The following is a 10,928-nucleotide window of genomic DNA, read 5'->3' on the forward strand; positions in this document are numbered from 1 at the left end:
GATATGAGTGGAACTTAAGTATTCTATCAACAGAGCCCCTGCTAATTCCATTGAAGGAACACTCCCTCCAAGGACCCAGCATGGTAGGGGCCATCAGAGGAGGGGCCTTATACTCTCCTCTCTTTTTAGGGTGGACAGCGCAATGCCTTTTGTTCCTGTTGGTCACTTCCAGGAAAAACCTGGTGATGAGGGACTACAGTTCATTAAACTTTTAACACATTGAAAGGAATTGCCATGATGAAGGCTCCCCTCGATGTACAGAGATAACTGCTGGGATGGCGCTCATCTCTAAATTTGGTGGGCAGAGTACCCAAAAGCTGGCGGAGGTAATATTCTCTGCCATCTCAGTGGACACTTTTCTGCCCCCCAAATGTTAAATCTGACCCAAAATTTGTCAGTGGACTACTATAGTTGGTCTCCAAATTAGTTTTTACCTAATGTTACATTGTGAAAGAACTTGACATTTTATGATTGTTCATAGCACACTCTCAAATATTTTGGGCAGAACAGAGCTATATAAAAATGTAAAATATATTTAAGTAATCTCTCTAAGAATGCCCATGCATGTGCTTGTTCTTATGCAGGGAACACCTAAACACCAGTGGTATCTATGAAGCAACTGGAAGGAAGTACTTTAACGTCAGTATACACATTGGAAGTTTAGCATTTTTATATATTTTACTAACATAACTCACACTTTAAAGTTGTGATTGAAAACCAGATATTTTAAAGATTCCAAAGTTTTTTGCTTTTCGCACATGCTAACTCTCAATAGACTCAGAAGAACTTTAATACCAGGAACTACCATGACATATCTCTCCATGATCCTAAATTTATGGCCTCATTCATCTAGTCCATGAGCAGTGTGAACTTTGATAGTGATTGAACGGGATGAATCGAACATGGACCTTTGGATCATTTTGAGGCTTCTCTCCTGAGAAAACTGCAGAACAATCATGGACACAATTCACAATATAGTCAAAAGATTTCATTACAAATAAATCCGAATAATTCCAGTGGACAGTAGTTTGTCATTATTTTTGTAAAATAACTTTATTTTTCCAGGTACCAGATTTCATGTTTAGTGAAAATATTTTAGCTTATTTTCACACTCATTTATGCTACTGTTACACATGGACAGATTCAGCTTTTCATACATACTCTCACCTAGAGGAAACAGTGACTTTCTAGGTAACGCTCATTCTCAGCCAGTCCTTCTAATCGCCCAAAAAATATCTGTTGAGTTCAAAAATGTGTTGAATAAATGAAACTGAAACAAGATTAAATGCAAGGCAACATTATAATTATTCATAATACCAAAAGACAAACCCTCATTAGCAACTGTTGGCTATTTAGTACAAAATCTTAAACAAAGTTAATGGTAAAAGATTCCACAAACTATACATTAGAACTGCACATGTAAAACATAACCAAAGACCCTAATTTCAAGTATGACATTAGATATTTTGGCAGCTAGTAGATACAAAGGGCCAGATGTAGGAAGAAACCAAATTGCGAGTTGCAATTTGCGAGTCCCAGCGACTCGCAAATTGCAACTCGCAATTTGGTATGCAGAAAGGTGTCTCAGACACCTTCTGCAACTCGCTATGGGGTCGCAAAGACCCACCTCATTAATATTAATGAGGTGGGTCGTAGTTTGCGACCCCATTGCATGTATGGGCACTCACAGGGATGGTGGCCTGCTGGAGTCAGCAGACCACCATGTCCGTGACTGATTTTTAATAAAGCAGTTTTTTTTTTCTACCTGCAGCCCGTTTTCCTTAAAGGAAAATGAGCTGCACTTAGAAAAAAACCTGAAACCTTTTGTTTCGGTTTTTTTCAAAGCAGGTAGTGGTCCATTGGACCACTGCCTGCTCTGAAAAAATATTTTTATGTCCAGTCACAAAGGGGAAGGGGTCCCATGGGGACCCCTTCCCGTTTGCGACTGGGTTACCATCCACTTCAAGTGGATGGTAACTGCGATTCCATTGCGGTCGCAAATGGAATTGCATAGCATTGCGAGTCGCAGATAGGAAGGGAACACCCCTTCCTATTTGCGAGTCAGAAATGCATTTTGCGAGTCGGATGCGACTCGCAAAATGCATTTCTGCATTCCGGTGAGGCTTTTGCGACTCGCAAACAGCGTTTTTCGCCATTTGCGAGTCGCAAACGCTTTGCTACATCTGGCCCTAACTTTCATTAACTTCATCAAACCTTTTAAGATCAATATATGATCTCCCTAGGTGGATTTGCTCCAAGTTGAGATATTTTTTCTCGAGGTAGGTGCTTGTCACCCAGTGCTTAATTTCCAAAAATTTATGTACCAGGACCCTTCTCAAGAGGCCTCCACAGTCTGCACCACCCAATACCATGTGGTCGATGGTAAGCAGTGCTTGTGTTGAGAATTATGGGCCAGATGTAGCAAAACTTTATTTTGCGACTCGGAAATTGCGACTCCGAGCGACTCGCAATTTCCGAGTCACAAAACCATATGCAGAAAGGTGTCTCAGACACCTTCTGCGAGTCGCTATGGGGTCGCAAAGACCCACCTCATTAATACTAATTGCGGCCCCATAGCGATTATGGGCACTCACTGATATGGAGGCCTGCTGTAGTCAGCAGACCTCCATGTCCGTAACTGCTTGTAAATAAAGCAGTTTTTTTTTTCAAGTGTAGCCCGTTTTCCTTAAAGGAAAACGAGCTGCACTTAAAAAAAAATCCGAAACCTTTTGTTCTGAATTTTTTCAGGGCAGGTAGTGGTCCCTTGGACCACTACCTGCCCTGAAAAAATAATATGGGGTCCAGTCACAAAGGGGACCGTTTGCGAGTGGGTTACCATCTACTTCAAGTGGATGGTAACTGCGACTCCATTTGCGACCGCATACGCAGTCGCAAATGGAGTTGCATACCACTGCGACTCGCAAATAGGAAGGGAACACCCCTTCCTATTTGCGACTCTGAAATGCATTTTGCGAGTCGGTCCCGACTCGCAAAATGCATTTCTGAATAGCAAACTCCGGTTTGCCGTTTGCGAGTCGCAAACTGGTTGCTACATCTGGCCCTATGTTCCGGTGCCAAGCACCGGGAATCATTAGTTCAAATTTAACACTGGCCTTCCACCACTATACACTCTGATGCAGCTCATTTACAAGTGTGGGCCTTCAAGAAATAACTGAAAAAAAAAATATTTTATCCTTCGTGCTGTCATTTCTCCAGTGAGACAGCAACTGAAGGTGTTTTAGATTGCGATTTACTAATAGAATAACACAAGAAGAATGGCTTGCAAGTAAAATAAAGCTGAAAATATCCTGTGTAAGGAAATACATTATCTGGATGTTTCTACGCGAGAATAAATGCACAAGAATACACTGTCACCTTAATTTTGTACAAAGGAAGTCATGTCACCAGCATGCTATGATATTCAAATGTCTGTATGAGATCTATTATTAGCTTCTAAGGGATTTTGACACCGTACCATTATATGTTTGGATCTGTTAACTAACTCCTGCTTCATTTTCCGGTGTCTGACCCTGCTCCTTTTTTCCTGACGTAGCTCACTACTCTCCCCTTTTCACATCTATACTTAACCCACTCTTTCGACTTCACTACTTTTCTCATTAGAGTAACTGTTATTTCACCTTCTTACATATTTGAGTAATGCCCTCTCCCATCCTTCTATTTGTGGGTGGCACAATACAACTAGACTCTACATAATCTGTAGAGCCCTCTGATAGACAGAAATGACAACCTCATGTCAGCCATAAGCAGATATGGAAAAGCGATTTTAAACCAGTGAATTAATCCTTTTGTCAAGATCAACCACTAAACTCTGATCCAAGGACTTTTACCTCATCAATGGGAATTTCATCTTATTCTCTGCTCCTTCTCGCCAATCATACTTCTAGTGTTCAGATGTGTAGCAAGGCAAATAGTGGAGAAAAAGAGAATGGACTGGGACAAGCAGGTTCTGCAGAGATTGTTCCTAGATATGGCTGTGATTACTTTGATGGGTCTAAAATGTAATCCCTTCAGCAACTGCTTTGCTCTTTCCTGGACTTTATATGGTCACTTCTGCTGCTGCTATTTCTTTTCTGATTGTCTTTCATGAGAATAAGAACAAACTCTAAGGGAATATTATGAAAAAACAAAAATTGTACCACTTGAAATGAAAATTACTCCTACCTATGTCTGTACACTTATGTTTACCACTTTTCTGTGTTCCCGTGGATGAGTGGTCTTCAGATATTTGTAAGCTGTACCTGTCTTGTGTAAAAAAATGCAGTTAACACCCAAAAAACAAATATACTTGTTCACAGTTATTCCATTAAATTGGCAGCTCTTAACACAAATAACAATTCAAACATTACAGTTATGTTCAGTTATCCTTTTTAAAAATGCATGATTGCTTACAAGAAATGGGCATCCTGGTCTCCCCAGAAGGTAAAAGTATCCACTCTCTTATCCTTTATAAGAGACAGGGTGGCTTTGAGTTTTATTTTCAGCCCCCCTGACACCTGATCCCAGCCAGGACACCAGTGACCCATTAGAGAGAGGCTCATTTCCTCTGTTTTTCTTCACTAAAAATACAGCATTATTTTGATCACCATGCTCTTCTTGGCCAATGCCTAGCACCCCCTCACTTCATCATGAACCGTTTAGGCTCCCAGTCTTTGGACATTTGCTGTAGATGGGGAAATGTACATGACAAGTTCCCTTGCGTGAATGTCTGTGCTTTAGTTCTTTTCACAACAAAATATCTACAGTTCTAATGTGTTAAGAGTGTCCGTTCACACTTGCTGGTTTTCTTGACATGCCTTTACTTAGATTGCATTTGTTTGAGAACCTTTTTAGATTTTCCTCAGTAATGTCCAAATGTATGAAGTACCTTACTTTAAAAATGTTGAAAGGATGTAAAAGTATAGTACTTTAACAGAAAGAAAGGTTGTATGCTTTTGGATATTAGCACTTGAATAAAGAATGCAACCTCTGGTCTTGCCATCCTTTGTATATCTAAAGTTGCTGGAAGTCAGAGCTAAAAGCAATCAGGTCTTAAGAGACAGCTCAGGTAGACTCCAGGAAGCTGCTGTCACAGTTAAGCTCTAATTCTTTCACAAAGAATGCAAAACGTAGGACTGCTTCAGAAAAAAGTAGAATATAAGCAGTTTGGAAGCATTGGGTGTGATTTAAATACTAGCTGTCCCCAAGATGGGCCTTAAGTTTCAAAGGAACCACCAAACCACACTCGATCTTGTGAAAGTTAGTTCTATCATCATGCGAGCACTGGATTACTTGTGTCAGCAGGCCCCTGTATGTCACACCAGTTGCATGGGCGTGTTGGGGCCCCGCTACTAGCTGTCTTCTAGGACTAGGGGGAGTAAGATATGGCACAGGCTATGGCACCTACAATGCTGAGGCTACTTTCAAATCAACCCTAATATTAATGTCACCACCAATGGGGGAAACATTTAATGACCTGATAAAACAGATGGACGCTGATGATGCCGGTATGTGGTGCACTTTTGGCAGTTCAGGCTTAGAGGCTACTCATTTAAAGAAAGTCTTGCACAACCTAATCTACACTCAGGTGAAAGCACTGACTCTCTTCCTTTGCCAATTTTCATCACACTACTTCACCCCCTCACTCAAAATGTGGATGAAGTCCAATTGATATTGTATCCTATGAACCATTTATGTTTACACTCTACCTTTTCATCCTATTTAAGCCAAAGCAGAATGTTAACTTCACAGTAACAAGGGCAACAACCAAGTCATTTGCAATCTCATACCATACCCAGGCACAGAATCATAAGTACATAGATGCACAGGCTAATTTTTCCTGTCAGTAATACTAACAGTGATTACTGACTGCCTGTTGCCACTGGGTATATCTATCTGAGCCACTGAGAGGTTACATGATTTGCCCAGGATCACGTAACTTTGTCATGTGAGTAAATGGAAGTATGAAATCAGACTACCAGGTTTTAACAGCACTTTTGCCAGAAGGCTGCATCTCACTAAAGGTACCTCACTTATCTGATTTTAAGCACCGTGTTTTGAGTGAAATCCAAGAGCGATTTATTACAGCACCAAAAACTATGATGACTGGTTGAGCTGGTAAAATCATGCACACTGTTATTTAATAAGATTGACCCCTGTACTGAGATTATATTACTTTCTTCAAAAGGACATGCATCATGCATAATGTCCCCACTTTTCTTAAAAAGCACTCATTTGTTCCCATACACAATTGGCCTGATTTACAAAGGTAACTTAGACTTTTGGTCTAAGTTTAGCTCAAAAGTCCACATTCATGACTTTTCAGTATTCACCAGGGCAAGCTAGGAGTAGTATCTTTACATCCACGATCGGGCGGAATATCTGCACTAGGGTTGGAATCTCAACATGTGGTGGAGATCCACCCTGAGTGCAGAGATTCCACTCAGGTTAGGGAGAATACACTCTGGGTGCTGAGTGGAATCTCTGCACTCGGTGGAGATTCTACCCCGAATGCAGAGATTCCGTATCAAGTGCGGATCTAAAGATACTACTCATAACTTTCCTTGGTGAATACAAAAGTTGTACATTTAAGCTTTTGGTCTAAACTTAGATTGTGCAGATTGGTATTTTGAGAGTGGGGATGAAATATGAATCTGGCCTTTACAGATAATTTTCTGTAAAATCTCATACAGATAGGCATGTGAGCATGATACAAACACACATGCAGGTATATGCAAATGCATACAATGGAGTCTACCACCACAATTGCAGACTGTGCAACTCTAGCAAACAGCATACCAGAAGGAACAAGCTTGTTTCTACGTTCACCCTGAACTTGTGCTTAATCAAAGCCAGGAGCGGGCTGGAGGCAGACACTCATTTTCTATCACAGCTTTTGAGTGGGCTGACATGTGTATGATTGACAAGCCCAGAGTTCTATTATTTGTCATGCTGAAATGACTAGGGCTAGTACATTATGTATTCTATCTATTTTGAATCTATGAGGCCGGGCTGTACAGACATTTCCTTGCATATGCATAGTACCTGTGTAGAATTAGAGTGCTTCCATGATACATGCAAGATCAACTGTTATATATAATCAAACAATGAGTGATATTATTTGTTTTCATGTGAACGTTCTAGTGTTTCCAGCATATAGTTGAGGAGGATGATATATTGTAAGGTGTGACTTAGGAGTCAGTGCCCTGGTGCCCTGGTGCCCTTCATGGGTGTTCTGTCATTGTTTATGTCCTGCCACACAGGGCCCTCTCATATGCCACTAGGATTCTTTGGTTAGTTGTTTCTTTAATGAATATACTTAGGATAGGGAATAGAACATGTCTGCACATGTCATTGCTGTTTAAGTGTTCTTGCTTACTTAGATAAATGACAAAACACATCATTGATCTTACACTTTGAAAACATACATAAGGATATCTGCAAACACTCTCGTAATGGCAAATGGCACATTTGGTATTTGGCAGGTACACCAAGAATGTGAAGAGTTAGGACTTTGTATTCTTAAATAGGTCTTCTGTATTCACTTTAGTTGAGGACAAAACAACCATCCCAGTAACAACCATTACCCGATTCTTGATGCATGACTTACAATAGCAGGGGAATGTAGTTATGCAAGGTAAGACCGGCCTATACGTTTGAGAAAGCTAACATAATGCATGCATTTATCAATATCAAAACATCTAAATAGTTTTGGTATTTGGTTATGTTGGAAATGACCCTTTTTGCAGGGTCATCCCCAGTCTTTTTGCCTCCTGCCTCCTATTTTTTCTGACCTCTTGCTGTTGGCTTTTGAACTCTGAGCACTTTACCACTGCTAACCAGTGCTAAAGTGCATATGCTATCTGTGTAAATTGTATGTAATTGGTTTATCCATGATTGGCATATTTGATTTACTAGTAAGTCCCTAGTAAAGTGCACTAGAGGTGCCAGGGCCTGTACTTCAAATGCTACTAGTGGGCCTGCAACACTGGTTGTGCCACCCACATAAGTAGCTCTGTAATCATGTCTCAGACCTGCAATTGCAGTGTCTGTGTGTGCAGTTTTAACTGTAAATTCGACTTGGCAAGTGTATCTACTTGCCAGGCCTAAACGTTCCCTTTTCTTACAGGTGTAAGGCACCCCTAAGGTAGGCCCTAGGTAGCCCCAAGGGCAGGGTGCAGTGTATGGTTAAGGTAGGATATATAGTAATGTGTTTTATATGTCCTGACAGTGAAATATTGCTAAATTCGTTTTTCACTGTTGCAAGGCCTGTCCCTCTCATAGGTTAACATGGGGCTACCTTTAATTCTGATTAAAGTGTAGATTCCCTTTGGGATCGGATGGGCATGTGGAATTTGGGGTCTCTGAGCTCACAATTTAAAAATACATCTTTTAGTAAAGTTGATTTTACAATTGTGGGTTTGAAAATGCCACTTTTAGAAAGGGAGCATTTTCTTGCATGCACTATGTCTGTGACTCTGCCTGTTTGTGGATTCCCTGTCTGGGTCAGTTTAACAGTAGACAGTGACACAAAGGGAGCTGGGGTGTAGTCTGCATTTCCTGATGAGCCATCTGTGCTAGGAGGGAGGGGAGGAGTGGGCACTTACACCCGAAAGGGCTGTGCCTGTCCTCACCCAATGCTGTCTCCGACCCCCTGGTGAGTGTCTGGGGCCTTGCCTGGGAAAGACAGATTTCACATTCAAAAGAGACTTTACTTTGAAGTAGGCCTACTTCAAAGGAGAAATTAGGTATAAGAAGGTCACCCAAAACCACAGACTTTATGACACTACTGGAAACAAGAGGAACCTCTGCCTGGAGAAGAGCTGAAGAGCTGAGGAGAAGTGCTGCCCTGCCCGTGACTGTGTTTTGTGGAGCTATCCTGCAGTTGCTGCTTCTGCCAGAGTAAGAGGGCAAAGACGACTTTGTGTGCCTTCCATCTTGTGAAGAAATCTCCAAGGGCTTGATTTAGAGCTTGCCTCCTGTTGTTTGAAGTCTCAGGGACAGCAAAGACTTCTCTCTGCCAGCACCTGGAGTCTCTGGAGAGACTCCTGCTCTGACAAGTGGTGCCCTATCCAGTCCCTGGGCCCTTGAAAGGAAAGCTGGTGGAAATCCAAGGAAAACGACTTCGGACGACTTTGGACCGACGGCGCTGCTGAATCCGGTGACGTCGCCTGCACCTGACTCTGTGATCTTCGCTGGAACGCGACGACCTTTGCAGGCCCGACGCCACTGCAGCTCCCGCTGAAGTCCGCAACTCCGTGGAAGTCACCGCACCATGTTGTGACTGAAGCCGCTCGAAGTGCGCGGATTCAACATTTCGCACAGACGCCGCGATGCCAGACTTCGCGCATCAACTTGTTTTCACTCTTCACCAAAGGTACTGTACTTGGGAGTCTACATGACTCCGTGTCCGGCACCGCTGGTGTCGGCTTGTTGGGAGCGACTCCGTCACGATGCTGTGTTAACACCTCATCAAAGCATTTTCTGTTTCTTAGCGCTATTTTTGAGTTTCATCTTTAAAAATTCATAACATGACTTGTGTATGTCGGATTTTTGTCATTTTGGTCTTGTTCTGGTTAGATAAATATTTCCTATTTTTCTAAACTGGTATTGTGTCACTTTGTAGTGTTTTCATTAAGTTACTTTGTGTGTTGGTACAAATACTTTACACCTAGCACTCTGAAGTAAAGCCTACTGCACTGCCAAGCTACCAGGGGTTAGCTGAGGGTGATTCTCTTTTACCCTGACTAGAGTGAGGGTCCTTGCTTGAACAGGGGGTTACCTGACAGTCAACCAAAAACCCCATTTCTAATAGGTACCAATCATTCTTTACTTGTTTATAAAAATCATCTCCATGTCAAACATGAAAATACTGCAAACATGAAAATAAAATGATACACAAATAAAGATAAAGGATAACATTTTTCAGGCAATATTATTTTCCATTGACTAACAAAGGTTGTGAGATCCTACACTTTGGATATTTTCACAAGTACAATCAAACAAAACAAAACATTTTGGTTTGTGTGAAAATCAGGCCATGTACACTCTGTGCATCAGTGTATCATTAATAACATGTTTAGGAAAACATTTCAAGTTATTTGCACAAATTAAAAAATAAATAGCTACAAAAAAACTAGAGTTTATTTATTTACTAATCTGTGAAATCTTGGACATTTAGGTCCAGATGTAGCAAAGGCTTTTCCCCATTCTGTGTCTATGGGAAAAAGTGTTTGTACATATGGCCCTTACTAGATCCATATCTCTCCTAAGCTAAAACTCATACTAAATTGACAGTGTTAATTTAACACCAATTCCATAATTAATTAAATGAAAAAACCCATGCCAAAGGGATTTGAAAATGCTCTTAATATATGTACTCTCAATACATATGCGTTCAACTAGATTATTCATAAGCTACAGAAACAACATAGAGAATAGAGAATAAAGTGATGGGGTGATGAAATGAAGCATCATATAGGTAAGAAAATAGAAAGCAAAATGTATCTGGAACTATAAAAAGTGATTTGAAAATAGTTTTCACAGAGTAGATTTTGGAGTGCAAATATTTAACAGAAAGAAAGTATGAAAATGATTCCTTTGACCACCACATTACACTACACCACGCCACAGTAATTACATAAAAATAAACAGCAAAACCTTGAGCAGAGATTTAGGTTTCTGGTTATTTTCAATATGTTACCTAGTTTATATTTTATGAAGACGGATCAATAGCCTCATATACCTATGGAAATAATGTTTACATTTCATAGGGAAAGTGTAGACAAAGGTTTTTAATAATGGTCTCAGTGATGGGGGAATCAAATATCTATTGACTATATATTGCCTTCCTGGAATCAAACTTTATCAAAAGTGAGAGTAATCATATTACCCATCATCCAAGTCATTGGGTACTGAGTCTGTTTAAAAAA

This window comes from Pleurodeles waltl, chromosome 4_2, assembly GCF_031143425.1.
Source record: "Pleurodeles waltl isolate 20211129_DDA chromosome 4_2, aPleWal1.hap1.20221129, whole genome shotgun sequence".
In the NCBI taxonomy this organism is placed as follows: Eukaryota; Metazoa; Chordata; class Amphibia; order Caudata; family Salamandridae; genus Pleurodeles; species Pleurodeles waltl.